This window comes from Vombatus ursinus, unplaced genomic scaffold, assembly GCF_900497805.2.
Source record: "Vombatus ursinus unplaced genomic scaffold, bare-nosed wombat genome assembly UNPS02014779.1, whole genome shotgun sequence".
Lineage (NCBI taxonomy): Eukaryota > Metazoa > Chordata > Mammalia > Diprotodontia > Vombatidae > Vombatus > Vombatus ursinus.
Genome location: NW_020954557.1, coordinates 18,770,976 through 18,784,510, shown reverse-complemented (window position 1 = coordinate 18,784,510; position 13,535 = coordinate 18,770,976).

Here is a 13,535-nt window from a genome sequence, read left to right as displayed (position 1 = left end):
TTTTCCAATACAATGATGATCCATTACGTCACTATTTCATTCATATGAGTATTCTCTTATCTGAAGTCAACCATATTAGTGGTTTTTCATGTGTTTGTGTGTGTGTGTATGCATCTGCATGTATGTAATATATATTGCCTAGTTCAGGCCATTTGAAGCATCTGAGGACTTTAATGGTATTTATTGCTAATATTGGTCTTAATACTGGACAAAGATAAACATGTACAATTCAAGACACTTAATTATTAACTAGTTATTACATAATTATCCATATCAAATAAAAATGTCCTATGGATGCCAAAAAATATATTAGTTATGCTCATAATGAAGAGTACCATAGAAGGAAAACAATCAGTATGGTACAGTGGAAAGAGAGCGGGCTATAGAGTCAGAAAAACTATGAACAAATCCCAGTCTTGCCCCTTACACCCTAGGTGCCCTGAGCTAGCCCATCTAGATCTCAGTTTCTTCAGGAAAATGAGGAAGTTGAACTAGATATCTCTTAAATTTCCCTCCAGCTCTAAATCTATGATCTTGTGATTGTTTAAAAAAAGTTTGATAGACGTCCATTAAAATTGATAGTGACTGATGCCATCATTTTTAATTTGATTTAATTTTGGATTCTCTTCTTTATGTCACATATAAATGAACTAAATTAGAATTTTAGTGATCATATCAATTAAGGAAATCACCAAGAAGAATTTCTGTAAATGATAAAAGACAAATTAATTAATTTATTATAAACTTTTAAAACTTTTTTTTTTCTACATAAGAATTGTATTCTTATATGAACATCTATTTAAGAGGGTAAAAAATATACTTGCCAAAAATACCATTTGGATACTCTAGAATGAAGGTTCTGAGTAATTATATGTAACATTTTAAGCAAAAATTTTGTACATGAGCCTTAAAATTACTTATGTTATAAGGTACAAGCTGAATGCTCACTAATATTTGACAAAAATTATAGATTTAAGTGTAAACATAATGTTGATTGGTATAAATTACTAATTTCACTCCTCAAAAGAAGGGGAAATGAGTCATTTTTTTTCTTTAAAGGCATGAACAGATTGAATGTCACTATGGCAACTAACATACACATCAAGATAAAATCATTCAAAGATATTTTTCCAGGTAACTCTTGCTTTCAAATTCATCCCTTCATCTGCCTTCCTAATCACAAAAAAGGTCAAAACAAACATTAGTACATAAAAGTAAATTTCCCTGGGAAATCAATATTTTCAAGCCAGGCAACACATTAAATCACATATTATAAATGATATGGATCTTTGCATCTCTCATATTCTGGCAGATCATTTTTTGTCTGATTGACTGGATTGGAATAGAACTTCTACTTATGTTCGTATCTCATCTTGTATGAGGGAGAAACTTTTTTTTTGTCTCATGTGGCTTAGCCTTATAGGCAGTTACATATCAGAAAGGTATGTGGAATATGTATGTCTTGGAGCAGAAAACTCATAACCTAAAATTTGGTATAATCCTCACTGTAATTGATAAGGAAAGACTATAAAGTTCAACTCATAAAAAAGCCCAGCCTAATCTAGGTTTGGAAGAGGAGGAAGGGGGGAATGAAAGAAGAAACAACATATAAGGGGGGAAAGCAAAACAAAACTTCAAAAGTCTACACCTTGTCTCTTAAATAGTCCTTGTTCATTCATCCCTCTATACTTTTTAAGATGGATTTTCCCCATCTAGAATGTCTTCCACATATCTTAATCTCAACTATCCTTAATGATCCAGCTCAATGACCTATTCCCTGACTGTCCCAACCAACAGTAATCATCCCCACCTATAAGTGTTCTTAACTTGTTCTATATTTATCATATAGTAGAAACTTAATATTGTGTTCAGGAATTGTTAAGGAGAGGGTATTGATGAGAAGTACAGATTTTCCAAGCTTAAAGGAGAAACTGAAGGCCCTTGAGAGCAGATGCTGGTCAGGTGTAGCACTGGGCACTTTTCAGTCCTCTACAGAAGAAAGGTAACTTGGAGAGGTTCTCAGGCTAATGGAGCAGATCACAAGGAATGATGCAGTTGTGGTAGTACCATGGAAGAAAATAGTGAAATTGTGGTTGCTTGCCTGGTTCTCTGACCTGCTTAAGGAATGATCTGACTGACCAGAACTTGCTTTTATTCTCCGAATGCATCTACCTTACCATATTATGAGAACCAAATAAATTTATCCATCCTGTGCTTCCATCTTGTCTACTATCTCATTGTTTCCTGGCTAAAAGGCATCTTTTAAACATGAGTATTTTCTACTCTGACAAAATTATTTATTTACTTGTTGCCTATAAATGTATAAGGATCTTGCATCTAAACAGATAAGTTTATTTTTACTACATTTTGAGAAAATATAAAGAAGTAGTTAAGAAGAGCTAGGGGAAGTGAGGGCAAGGGAAAAAAAGGAACCCAAGAGATTAATTGTCCTAGACTTTGAAGAGGAAAAAATAAACAAAACATAAGTCTATATTAAGCTCACACTGGAGATGTAAAGAAAAGCTTCATTTGATTAAAACAAGGTTAAATGCATTTATCTATCATGATGTCTGAATGATATTACATTCAACGAAAGCACAGAACCTACCCTTAGTCATCCCATCTGTCCTACTCAGCCTCGAAAACAGTACTCATCCATTTTTGTTTTTTGTCTTGATTGATCTTGTTCTCTTTGCCTGGGATAGCCTCTCATACTCCATGTCTACTTGTTGAAATGTTTATCACTTTTCAAGAACTAGATCATGTGAGAATTTATTTGTCAGTTTAATCTATCCTTAACACTGCTGTAAGAATAAACTTTATAATGAAAAGATCTGCTCATGCACTCTATTGCTCAAATATATTCTATGTCTCCAGTTTACCTAGTAATGAAAATTCAAAATAGTTGAAATTGGAATTTAAATCTCTCCATAATTCAGTATCATTCCATCTATTTTTTTTCACTCATATAATTACGTACTTCCCTCCATATTTTAGTTTATTCCAGCAAAATGGAACTTTATACCCTTCCCCTAACTTTTGCTAAAACACCCTGAAATTTCCCATTTTTTATGACTTGTCTCCTCATTTTCCCTATCCCTGGAATGCATTTGTTCTCACCTAGTAAAAGCAAAGACTTCCCTTTAAACCCAGCACTAATTTCACCTCCGTCATGAAATCTCAGTAGAATCTCCTAGTTCATAATGATCTTCCTTTAGGACTTCACAAAGCACTTTCTTTTTCAGCTTTCCAATGCTCTTTCTATGTGCTGTTATTATTGTTGTTGTTGTTATATTCTGAATCTTCCTTATCTTCCTACCAGATATAAGGCTCCATAAGGGAAAGGACAATATTAAATAAATAGTTAATAGACTTTTATTATGCACCTACCATATGATAGGCACTATGCTATACACTGAGGAAATGAATAAGCAAAGACAGTCTCTTCTCTCAAGGAACTTATAGTCTAATGGGAGAGGTAGACAGGACACAAAAGGAAACTGAGAAGAAGAGACAGGTGCTGGAGGGTCCAACTGCCAAGGGGAATGAAGTCAAAACCAAGCAGAACAATTGCTTGGAAATAAAGAATTAAAAATTCCAGGCCCTCTTTTGGAGTGTTTTTTGTTTTGTTTTGTTTTGCTTTTTGCTTTGCCCTACAGCTCTATGATCTGATGAGAGATGCAAGTGAGGGTACTGAGATTTCTGATGATGAGTTTATTCTGGTGATGAAACATAATGTTCTGGCATCAAAATCAAGCAGGTCAGCTGGTGGGAAATATTTTATCTAAACATTGCATGTACCCAATATCTAATGGAGAACTTGATAGATAAACTATGCTTAGTATATTTTTTGAATGAATGAGTGTAATGTTCTCTAGGAAGCCTTTTCTGATCCTTCCCCACTTAAGAATAAACTTTCGATCCATACATATTTTATAAATGATTGGTACCTCTCAGGTATTTATTTTCTACTTTGTATTATTTTAGTGCTCACAATCATGCAGTTTTAGACTATCAATAAATATTAGCATACCAGTTAATATTTTAAATATGAAGTCTTTTTCTAGTGACCACTTAGTATACTGAGAAACTATACACTGTTGATGTAAGGAAAACCAAGAGACAAGGTGAAATTGAAGCTAATTGGAAGGATGGCCTACAGATTCTCTTTACAGGGGTGAAAAAAGAACCTGGTGGGATTGATTTTATTGTGTATCCAAAGGCATGGAAAATGTCATCTCATAAGGGCTTTTGGACATCACATGTTATAGGGATCATAGTAAGCATTCACAAAAAGTCAAAAGTGGAAATGATTTATAGCTTGTATGCCAACCAACATCTTTTTTTAGAGGATGAAGACATAGGGATATTCTACATGGAATTTAATAAAACTCTCAAAAATAATCTATAGTTTGAGTGGCAGTGTCAAATGGTGGATAAAGAGTAGGCCACAAAGTCAGGAAAGCCAGTATTAATCTCTGTTGTTCTCAGAAACTCTCTAAGACTATACCCAGAGAATTATAGCTAGTCTGCAATGGAAAAAGGTCTCTCATTAGGAGTTCAGACAAATGAAATCACAGGTGTGGACCAAAATAATACTTTAATAATACTTGGTGGCTTCCATGTAGAGATGGACTTTGGCAAGGATAGTTTATATTATATTTATTATACTATAAATTTATTATAGCATGTATTATTAATATAAATTTATCATAATATACATATAACTATATTTAAAGATATGTTTCAGGAGAAAATAAAGAATGAAAGGTGCTAAAGATGTTTTGATAGCAAAGAAATCTCACGTATGTTCACAATACCTTTTTTTCTTCAAGGAAAGAATTGGACACAACAAATATCAAATAACATAAAAAATTAATTATATTTTAATAAACAGGAAATGACTCATATGGATCTGAGAATCATTTTTTTTTGTAAGGAAATCAGAGTTGTGTGACTTGCCAGGGTCACACAGCTAGTGAGTATCATGTGTCTAAGGCCAGATTTAAACTCATATCCTCCTGATTCCAGGGCCAGTGCTCTATCCACTGTGCCACCTAGCTGCCCTGAGAATCATTCTTAAGTTGCCTCATTGTGTATATAGTCAGATCATCAACTTAGAGCAGAGAACAAAATAAAATCAAGGCTCAAAGAAATCAAAAAATGGGGAAAAGATGACATGAAATTAAATCAAATTTCTCCCTTAATTAAAGGTTGATTTTTTTTAATAACAACATTCTCCTGATAATTGTATGTGGCTGTGAATCCTAATACTATAGTCTCTGAAGAATTTAATTTGAGCATCATACAAAGAGCAATAGAGATGCTCATGGTGAGATTGAACATGTATGAGGGAATCACAGGTGAGGATAAACTGAGAAGGAATATAAATATAAATGAATAAAAGATTGTGAGTCAGATAGTTCATTACTCACAAGTATATAAAAGTATGAGAGGCTCTCTTGCCCTGTAGACCTGTGGGCACACATTGATAGTGGCTTATACATATAATAGACTTGAATCCTAATTCAAAGTCCAGATTTCTTAGGTCTCTACCCTTCTATCTGATTGTTGTTGCTGGGCATGTTCTCAGGGACCGAATGGGAGGGGAGACTTTAGAAGCAGTCAGTCTGTAGTCTGTACTGTGTCTGCCCCCTCTTTTTCTCCATAAACCACAGGGACGCTATACTTAATATAAATATAGCTAAATATAGCTGACCAAGTCAGTTATTAGGTACACATTTATACAATTAACATTCATTTATTAATTTATTCCTGATATATAGCTGAGTAGATCAATGGTCAAATGTGGAAATGGAAGAAAAAAACCAAACCTTATACAACTTTTCATGCTTATCAAGCAAAACCAATTTCCACATTATTCATGCCTAAAAATGTTCTGTTTCACTAGTGTTAAAGTCGCAAAAGTGTTTGAAGAAGGAAGTTTGGACTATAAAACTGCAGGAGGGAAATGTGAAGATAATCATACTGCATTCAGTCAGGTAATTAATGAATTAAAATTTATTAAGCATCTACTATGTGCCCATCTAGGTGCTAAGAGCAAAAGTCAGTCCCTGTACTGCAGGATGTCACAATCTAATGGTGGAGTTGTTATAAAAACAAACACATAAAAAGTAGTTATGTGTAGGCTAAATAGGTTATCCTATGAAAAGGAAATAACACAATAGCTCAAGAAAATTTGATTCCCTTGAAATATTACTTCCATTTGGTCTGGCCCAAATATCATTGCATTTTTATTTTTCTTACTTTTTTTTTCAGGGAAAAGAGGAGAGGGTGCTAATTGAACCCCCCATTCCAGCTCTAACTTTAATTTCTCATTTCCTTCATATCTGCAGTTATTCTTCTGTGTCTTGGATTTGGGTGTTTAAGGTCCTCTCCTGGGAATTTTGCTTGCCTGTACAGCTTGGAATCCAACTGCCACCCCTTAAATATGCTGGTCCTTTCTACTGGTAGGAAATGTATGGAAATATTCCTTAGTCCCAGTTTGGCTCCTTGAGGCCCATTGCTGGACCTTAGAGTCCAGTTTTCCTCCAATGGCCCTTGCATCCTTGTAATCCCTTCAGTCTCACTAATGCTCTTAGCTTCAGAAATGGGCCCATATTTTCAATTCCCTTATTCCCCTCGCACAATTACTGCCTCTAAAATAAGCCCACAAACCAGCTGTAGGTTTTATCAGGATTTTTACACTTAGTAACTCCTGGGAAACAGGGGTTTAAAATAACCAAAGGGAAAGGTTACCATGTCTAAAGAAGTCTTTAAAGGTTACTCTGGTCTTCAGTGAAATGTATATGATAGTCGTCACATTCCTTCTCTTTTCCCTGATCCATCTTTTAGTGGTTGTCCCTGGAGTCTCCCCTGACCAAGCTTCTCTTTCTCCTTTTATTCAAAGGGCTTGTGTTCCTTGATTCCCCCTGCCTTTGGTAAAGAAGCTGAAAGTATTAAATGTCCCACTGGGGCTACAAAAGCACAAGCAGGATTCATTTCCATCTCAGAGGAAACTCCAGATTCTTAATCTCAATGTGTCCAGGCTTCGTGAAGGAAAGTCAAAGTTTAACTACTCCATACCTTTCCACCTGCACAGACTACAGTAGAATATAAATGATTACAGATATAGAACTGAAAAGGATCTCAGGAAAGTGGTGCAGTGGTGCAGTAGATAGAGTATCAGGATTGGAATCAGGAAGACCTGAGTTCAAATCTGGCTTCAGACACATAATAACTATGTGACCCTGGGCAAGTCACTTGTTTTCTTTTTGCCTCAGTTTCCTCAACTGTAAAATTAAGATAATTATTGAACCTACAGTGCAGGGTTAAATGAGATAATAATTATAAAGTGCTTAACACAGTGTCCAGCATATAGTAAATGCTATATAAATGTTAGCTACTATTATAGTTCAAACTCTCCTCCTACTCAGAAAAGGGCATTGAGGCACAGAGAGCTAAATAACTTCTCTAGTATCCATTTAACTTAGTGTAAGTCATGGTAGAAGGAGGATAGAAGGTTAAGGCTGTTTGAAGCCTTACTAAATGAATGATATATTAGGCAAATTCAGAAAAGTTAATATTCCCCGCTATTTAGATGTTAATAATCTTAAAAGGGTAATGTTTTTTATATGTTCCAAACAGACACATTAAACATTAATTCAATTAAGTACTTATAAAATTCCAATTCATATTTCCAGGAAATAGAGAAGAAAAAACACATAAATGGAAAATATATTTTTCTTTGTATGTCAACTCACTTCACATGACTATAAGGAATGGATTTAGTTTCCGTGGATGGTCATGGCATCCAAGAGAAAGAGATACTATATCAAAGTCAAAATAGAATGCAAGTTAATATTTTCAAGACTGTGAGGGGAAAATACAAACAAACAAAAAAGTCAACCTGCTAAAAATTGTGTGAACATTTCTATTCTATGGCACTTGATAGTTTACAGAGCATTTCCCTCACAATAGTGTGATGAAGTGACAGGTGCTCTGATCCATATCTCTAATTTAAGATTGAGAAAACTGAAGCCTAGTGCAGTAAAGGGAATTGCTTAGGGTTGCCCTGGCTCAGAAGTGGAAGTGCTAGATTTGACTTTAATTGTTCAGATTCTCAAGCCAGTGATCTGTCCAATATATCCTCCTGTCTGCTCACTAATATCACTACTGAAAAGAAATATATTCTATTTTAGGCAAGTGAAATCAGATCACGTTCCTTTACCTTTTTTTCTCACTTTGCTATTTCTTTTCATATTCAAATGTTAGCCATGATGAAGCAAGATGCACACTAAACCAAATAATCCCTGACCTGAAGTCTTCTTAACAATGACTATATTTGTAAACTGTCTATTAGGCAGTATCTTCGTGTCCTATAAATATATTCAACATCTGTTGTCATTTAGATATTCATCTTTTTAACATAAGAACATTAACAATCACAGACACACTGAATTTCAGTTAGAGGGGACCACAACAACCATCTATTCAAACCTGTACCAAAAAAAAGTAAAAGAAAATAAAAGAAAGAAAAGTAAAGAAAAAAAAAGAAAACTGTCTCTTTATATATTTCCTAAGAGGTGGCCATTTATCCAACCTTTGTTTGAAGGCAATTTATGTTCAGCTCTATTATTAGGAAGTTTTCCTTATAGTGAGTCTTAATTTGATTTTTTGCAACTTCCAGCTACTGCTCTTAACTCAACCCTCTGGAGCAAAGAAGAACAAATCTATGCTCTTATATGCTCTTATATATAAATACTTGAAGAAGGATTTCATGTATCCCTAAGGCTTTTCTTCTCCTGGCTAAATAATTTCAGGTCTTTCAACTGTTGTTCATATGAAAATTAATCAATAAACATTTATTTTGTACCTACTATGTGCCAGACACTGTATGAAATGCTGAGGGGACAATTAAAGCAAACAACATTCCCTACTCTCGAAGAACATAGAGTCTAATGAGGAACATAACACAAAAATAATGATATATAAATAAGATATTTTCAGGATAAATTGTAGATAATCAACAGAAGGAAGGCTTGAAAATTAAAGGGAATTGGAGAAGACTTTCTGTAGCAGATGGGATTTTAACTGAGATTTGAAGGAAACCAGTGAAGCCAAGAGACATTGATTGGGAGAGCAATTATTCCAGGCTTGGGGAATAGCCAGTGAAAATGACTAGAATTGGGAGATGGACTATCTTGTTCAAAGAACAAGAAAGAGGTCAGTGTCACTGAATCACAGAGTAGTGGATGGGAGCTGGGAAATGTAAGAAGAATGGAAAAGTGTATTGAGGGAGTAGGCTTTAAAATATAAAAAATAATATTTTCTATTTGATCCTGGAGATGGATAGGGTGCCATTGAAATGTAATGAATAGATGGGAGACATGATCAGACTTGAGTTTTAGGAAGATCACTTTGACAACAGAGTGGAAGATGAACTTTACTGAGGAGACACTTGTGGTAGAAAGCCCAAACAGCAAACTATTACAACAGTCCAGGTGTAAGGTTATTACCAGAGTAGTAACAGTATCAGCAAAAATCAGGGGACATATTTGAGAGAGATTATGAAGTTAAAGTTGATAGGTTTTTGGGACATATGTGTTTAGAATGGTGAGAAAGAGTTGAGGATAACATCTAGTTTGTGAGCATTGGTGATGAGAAGATGATAGTGCCCTCTAAAATAATAGGGAAGTTTGGAAATGGGAAGGGGAAAAGATGATAAGTTCAGTTTTGGACATGTTGAGTTTAAGATGTCTACAGGACATCCAGTCCAATATTTCCAACAGACAGAGAAGCTTGACTGAAGGTTAGCAGACATGAAAGCTGAATATGTGATTTAAGAATAATCAGTAGAATGATGTTAATTAAATTGACAGGCTCAAATCAGATTACCAAGTAAAGCAGTATAGAGAAAGAAGAGAAGAGGGCATAGGACAGAGACATGTGGGAAACCCTCAATTAGCACACCTGACCTAGATGAGGATGCAGCAAAGGATACTGAAAAGTAGTCAGGTTTGTAGGAGGGGGAAAATAAATCAGAGAGAGTGCTATCACAAAAACAAAACTAAACAAACAAACAAACAAAAAGTCTTAGAGAAAAGAAAGCAACACAAAGAAGGTAATCAATAGTTTCGAAGATTGCAGAAATGTTAAGATTGATGAGGATTGAGAAATGACCATTAGATTGGGCAAATAAGAGATTATTTGTAACTTTGAAGGGAACAATCTCAATTTAATGATGAGGTTAGAAGGAACAGGGGTTGGAGGGCTCAGTTCATCACCTATCTTTTATAGTTTATTATCACATTCATTAGAAAAGCTCCACACAGCATCTTCTTGCCTAGATCTACACCACAGTAATCAAAAACCTCCATGTCTCTAACTGGCCTTACCTAGAAAAAATGACTCACTGATTTTTTTTCCTTAGATTTCCCAAACACGACTTGATTTGGTGGCATTTCTTAATCTATGTTGGAGTAGTTATGGCAAAAAAGCTGTGCTGTAATGATTTCTCGTACTCTGCCATTTTTTTTGCTGGTTTCCCTTTTACTAACTTTCTATTTCACTTTTCAAATCTTTTCTCAAGCACTCTTATTTCCAACTCCCTCTTCAATTCATTCAACTGGAGGTCTCATTTAATTTGTATCATTCGAACTTTTTTTTAAGTCTTACTTCATTTCTCTAGGAATTCTTATTGACCTTGTTGGCAAACTGTGTTTTTATTTCAAACTTTACCTGTAAATGTTTGGGAGTTTTTTTTTTTAATCTGATTTTCTGCCATGGGTAGCCCTGTCTGTCTCCCTAATACATATTTGTCATTGATATGCTTTTATTTGCTCATTCTTCTAGCTTTACTTCCTGAATTGAGACTTTGTGTTAGGGCCAGATTTTGCACGCTTTCTAGAGGGAATGTTGGATCTTTGTCAAATCTTTGTATGGACCTGGTCTAAATTATCTCATCTGGTTAATTTGTTCTCTGGTCATTGATTAACTCATATGTTCTTTAAGGATCTCAGGAACAAGTCAGGCCAGGAAGCTGCAAATTTTCTTCATGCATTAAGTGATTTCATCCAGGGCACAATCTAGTCATTGTTCCCATGGCCTGAGCTTTTTCATGTTTTGAACTCTGTTTTGATTCTAAATAACATCACTGTATACTTGTCCCTGGGTGTAGCTCTAGTAGATGGTTGCTATGTCCATTCTCTGTTAGTTAGCCGAAAGATTCTTCAGGTTAAAATTAACAGAGCTATAGGTAAACCACTGATCTGAAGCCTTTACTCTTGTCACTTACCTTTCGTCAAGTCTGAGATCTCTTTCTTATGTCAGAACCGCAGAGCTACAACATCCTCCCTCCACCCAGTCTATGCCAGGCAGTCGAATTCATGATCCTGCTTTGATGTCAGAAATACTGTATATTAACCTACTCTTTTGCCACAATTCTTCTGATCTTGGGCCAGAAAAAATGACTCATTGTGGTTTCTTTTCTTTCTATTTCCTGATTACTACTCAGTCTGTCACTCTTCTCTAGATCTTTAAGCAGTCTGGGGAGAGAAACAGGTAGTATTGCATGTTCCCCTTTCCTCTGCTGTCATTTTCAGTCACTTCATTTACTTGCCTAATTCTTTGAGATGACCTTTCTCTTTGTGATTGTGGAGTGGATAAAGGTGGCCCCGGAGTCAGGAAGTCCTGAGTTCAAATTGACCTCAGACACTTATTGGATATGTGACTCTGGAAAAGTCAATTAACCTCTTTTTACCTCAGCTTTCTCAATACTAAAACAGGTAACAATAGTGCCTAGCTCCCAGGTTTGTTAACACTTAGCCTGGCACATGTTAGACACTTCATAAATATTTTATCCCTCCCCTCTTCTCCCAAATTTTTAGTAATAAATACATTTTATTCTTTTCTTTTCTTCTTTTTTTCTCAATATTTAGGGCCTCAGTTGCTATGGTCATTTTCAGCAGTGTGAGACATTTTAGTCTTTTTAAGAGTTCCCTGAAACACACTAGAAGGATATGGATGTCCCTTCTGTTTGATTGGAAGATTACTCAAGAACTTTTGAAATACATGAAAAATACTTGTTGAGACCATGGTCATATGGTCAAAAGAATTGCTCTGGATAATTTAAGGAATAAAAGAGATGTTTAAAATATTGTTCTTGCTTTCAAGAAATATATAATCTTCTGTCCTTTGCAAAAAAAAAAGCAAATATATTCCTATAATCACTTGTTTAATCTCTCCACTTTCTGGGCTTCTAATATACTATAATTTAGAGATTAAACATTTGTTTAAACGGCATATTATATGGTAGTTCATTTTATTTTAGTTTTCCTCAAAATAAAGACCTTTCCATAACATGTTGTCAACTAACCATATAGTAGAATCGGCTGGCAATCACTCTTTCCCTGAGAGTTATGACTGAGTAATTCACATTATGCCAATTCATGCTCATTTCCTCCACTTACCTTGTTCACAATTGTCACCTTTCCTCCAAATACAAAACAAACAAAACCATTGGACACTATGGCAATTTTCTTAATTACAAACTTTAAATCATGATATAAATGTGAGTTATTATCATTATTGCTCAAGTACAAAAGTTGTCAAATAACGAAAAATTTTCCAATCTATATGCACATGAAAATTAGTTGTTGTTGTTGTTTTGGTGAGGCAATTGGGGTTAAGTGACTTGCCCAGGGTCACACAGCTAGTACGTATCAAGTATCTGGATTTGAACTCAGGTCCTCCTGACTCCAGGGCTGGTGCTGTATCCACTGCACCACCTACCTGCCCCTCACATGAAAATTTATATTAGTCTACAATCACAAAGCAGTTGGAGTATTTATTTCAGAAGTAGGAGGAATGCACACATTCACTTAAAATAATAGGCATTTTTAAAATCCTGTAATGAATAATACTTGTATCTATGTGATACCAAAATCCAGATTAAAAAAAATGAAACATGTGTTCAATTACTAGTTGTGTGACTAGGAAATCCTCTAGAGAAATTCTGAGACATGAAGTCCTGAGCATGATCCTTTTATTAGCTAGCCTAGCAATAGCCAAGCTAGGTGGCACAGTGGGTAGGGTGTCAGGCCTGGAGTCAGAAAGACTTATCTTCTTGAGTTGAAATCTGTCTCAGACACTTGCTAGCTGTGTGACCCTGGACAAGACACTTAACCCTGTTTGCCTCAGTTTCCTCATTTGTAAAATGAGCTGGAGGAGGAAATGGCAAACTGCTCAATTATCTTTGACAAAAAACCCCTAAATGTTTGGGGTTACCCAGAGTTGAATATGACTGGAAATGACTGACAAACAATAGTTTCTCCCTATAATATCATTGGGAGATGACATCAGGAGTAGTCTGTAGGTGACATGATTAGTCTGCAGATGATAGGAGTTGCTATTTCTTTTTGATTAATAAGATTGACCCTTAGGCATCTTCCTATAAATGCTGGTTAGTTGGTTGTTGTCTCCAGTTCTCCAAGAGGACCAAAACACATCACTGTGTTAGAGTCAAGTTGCAGTTT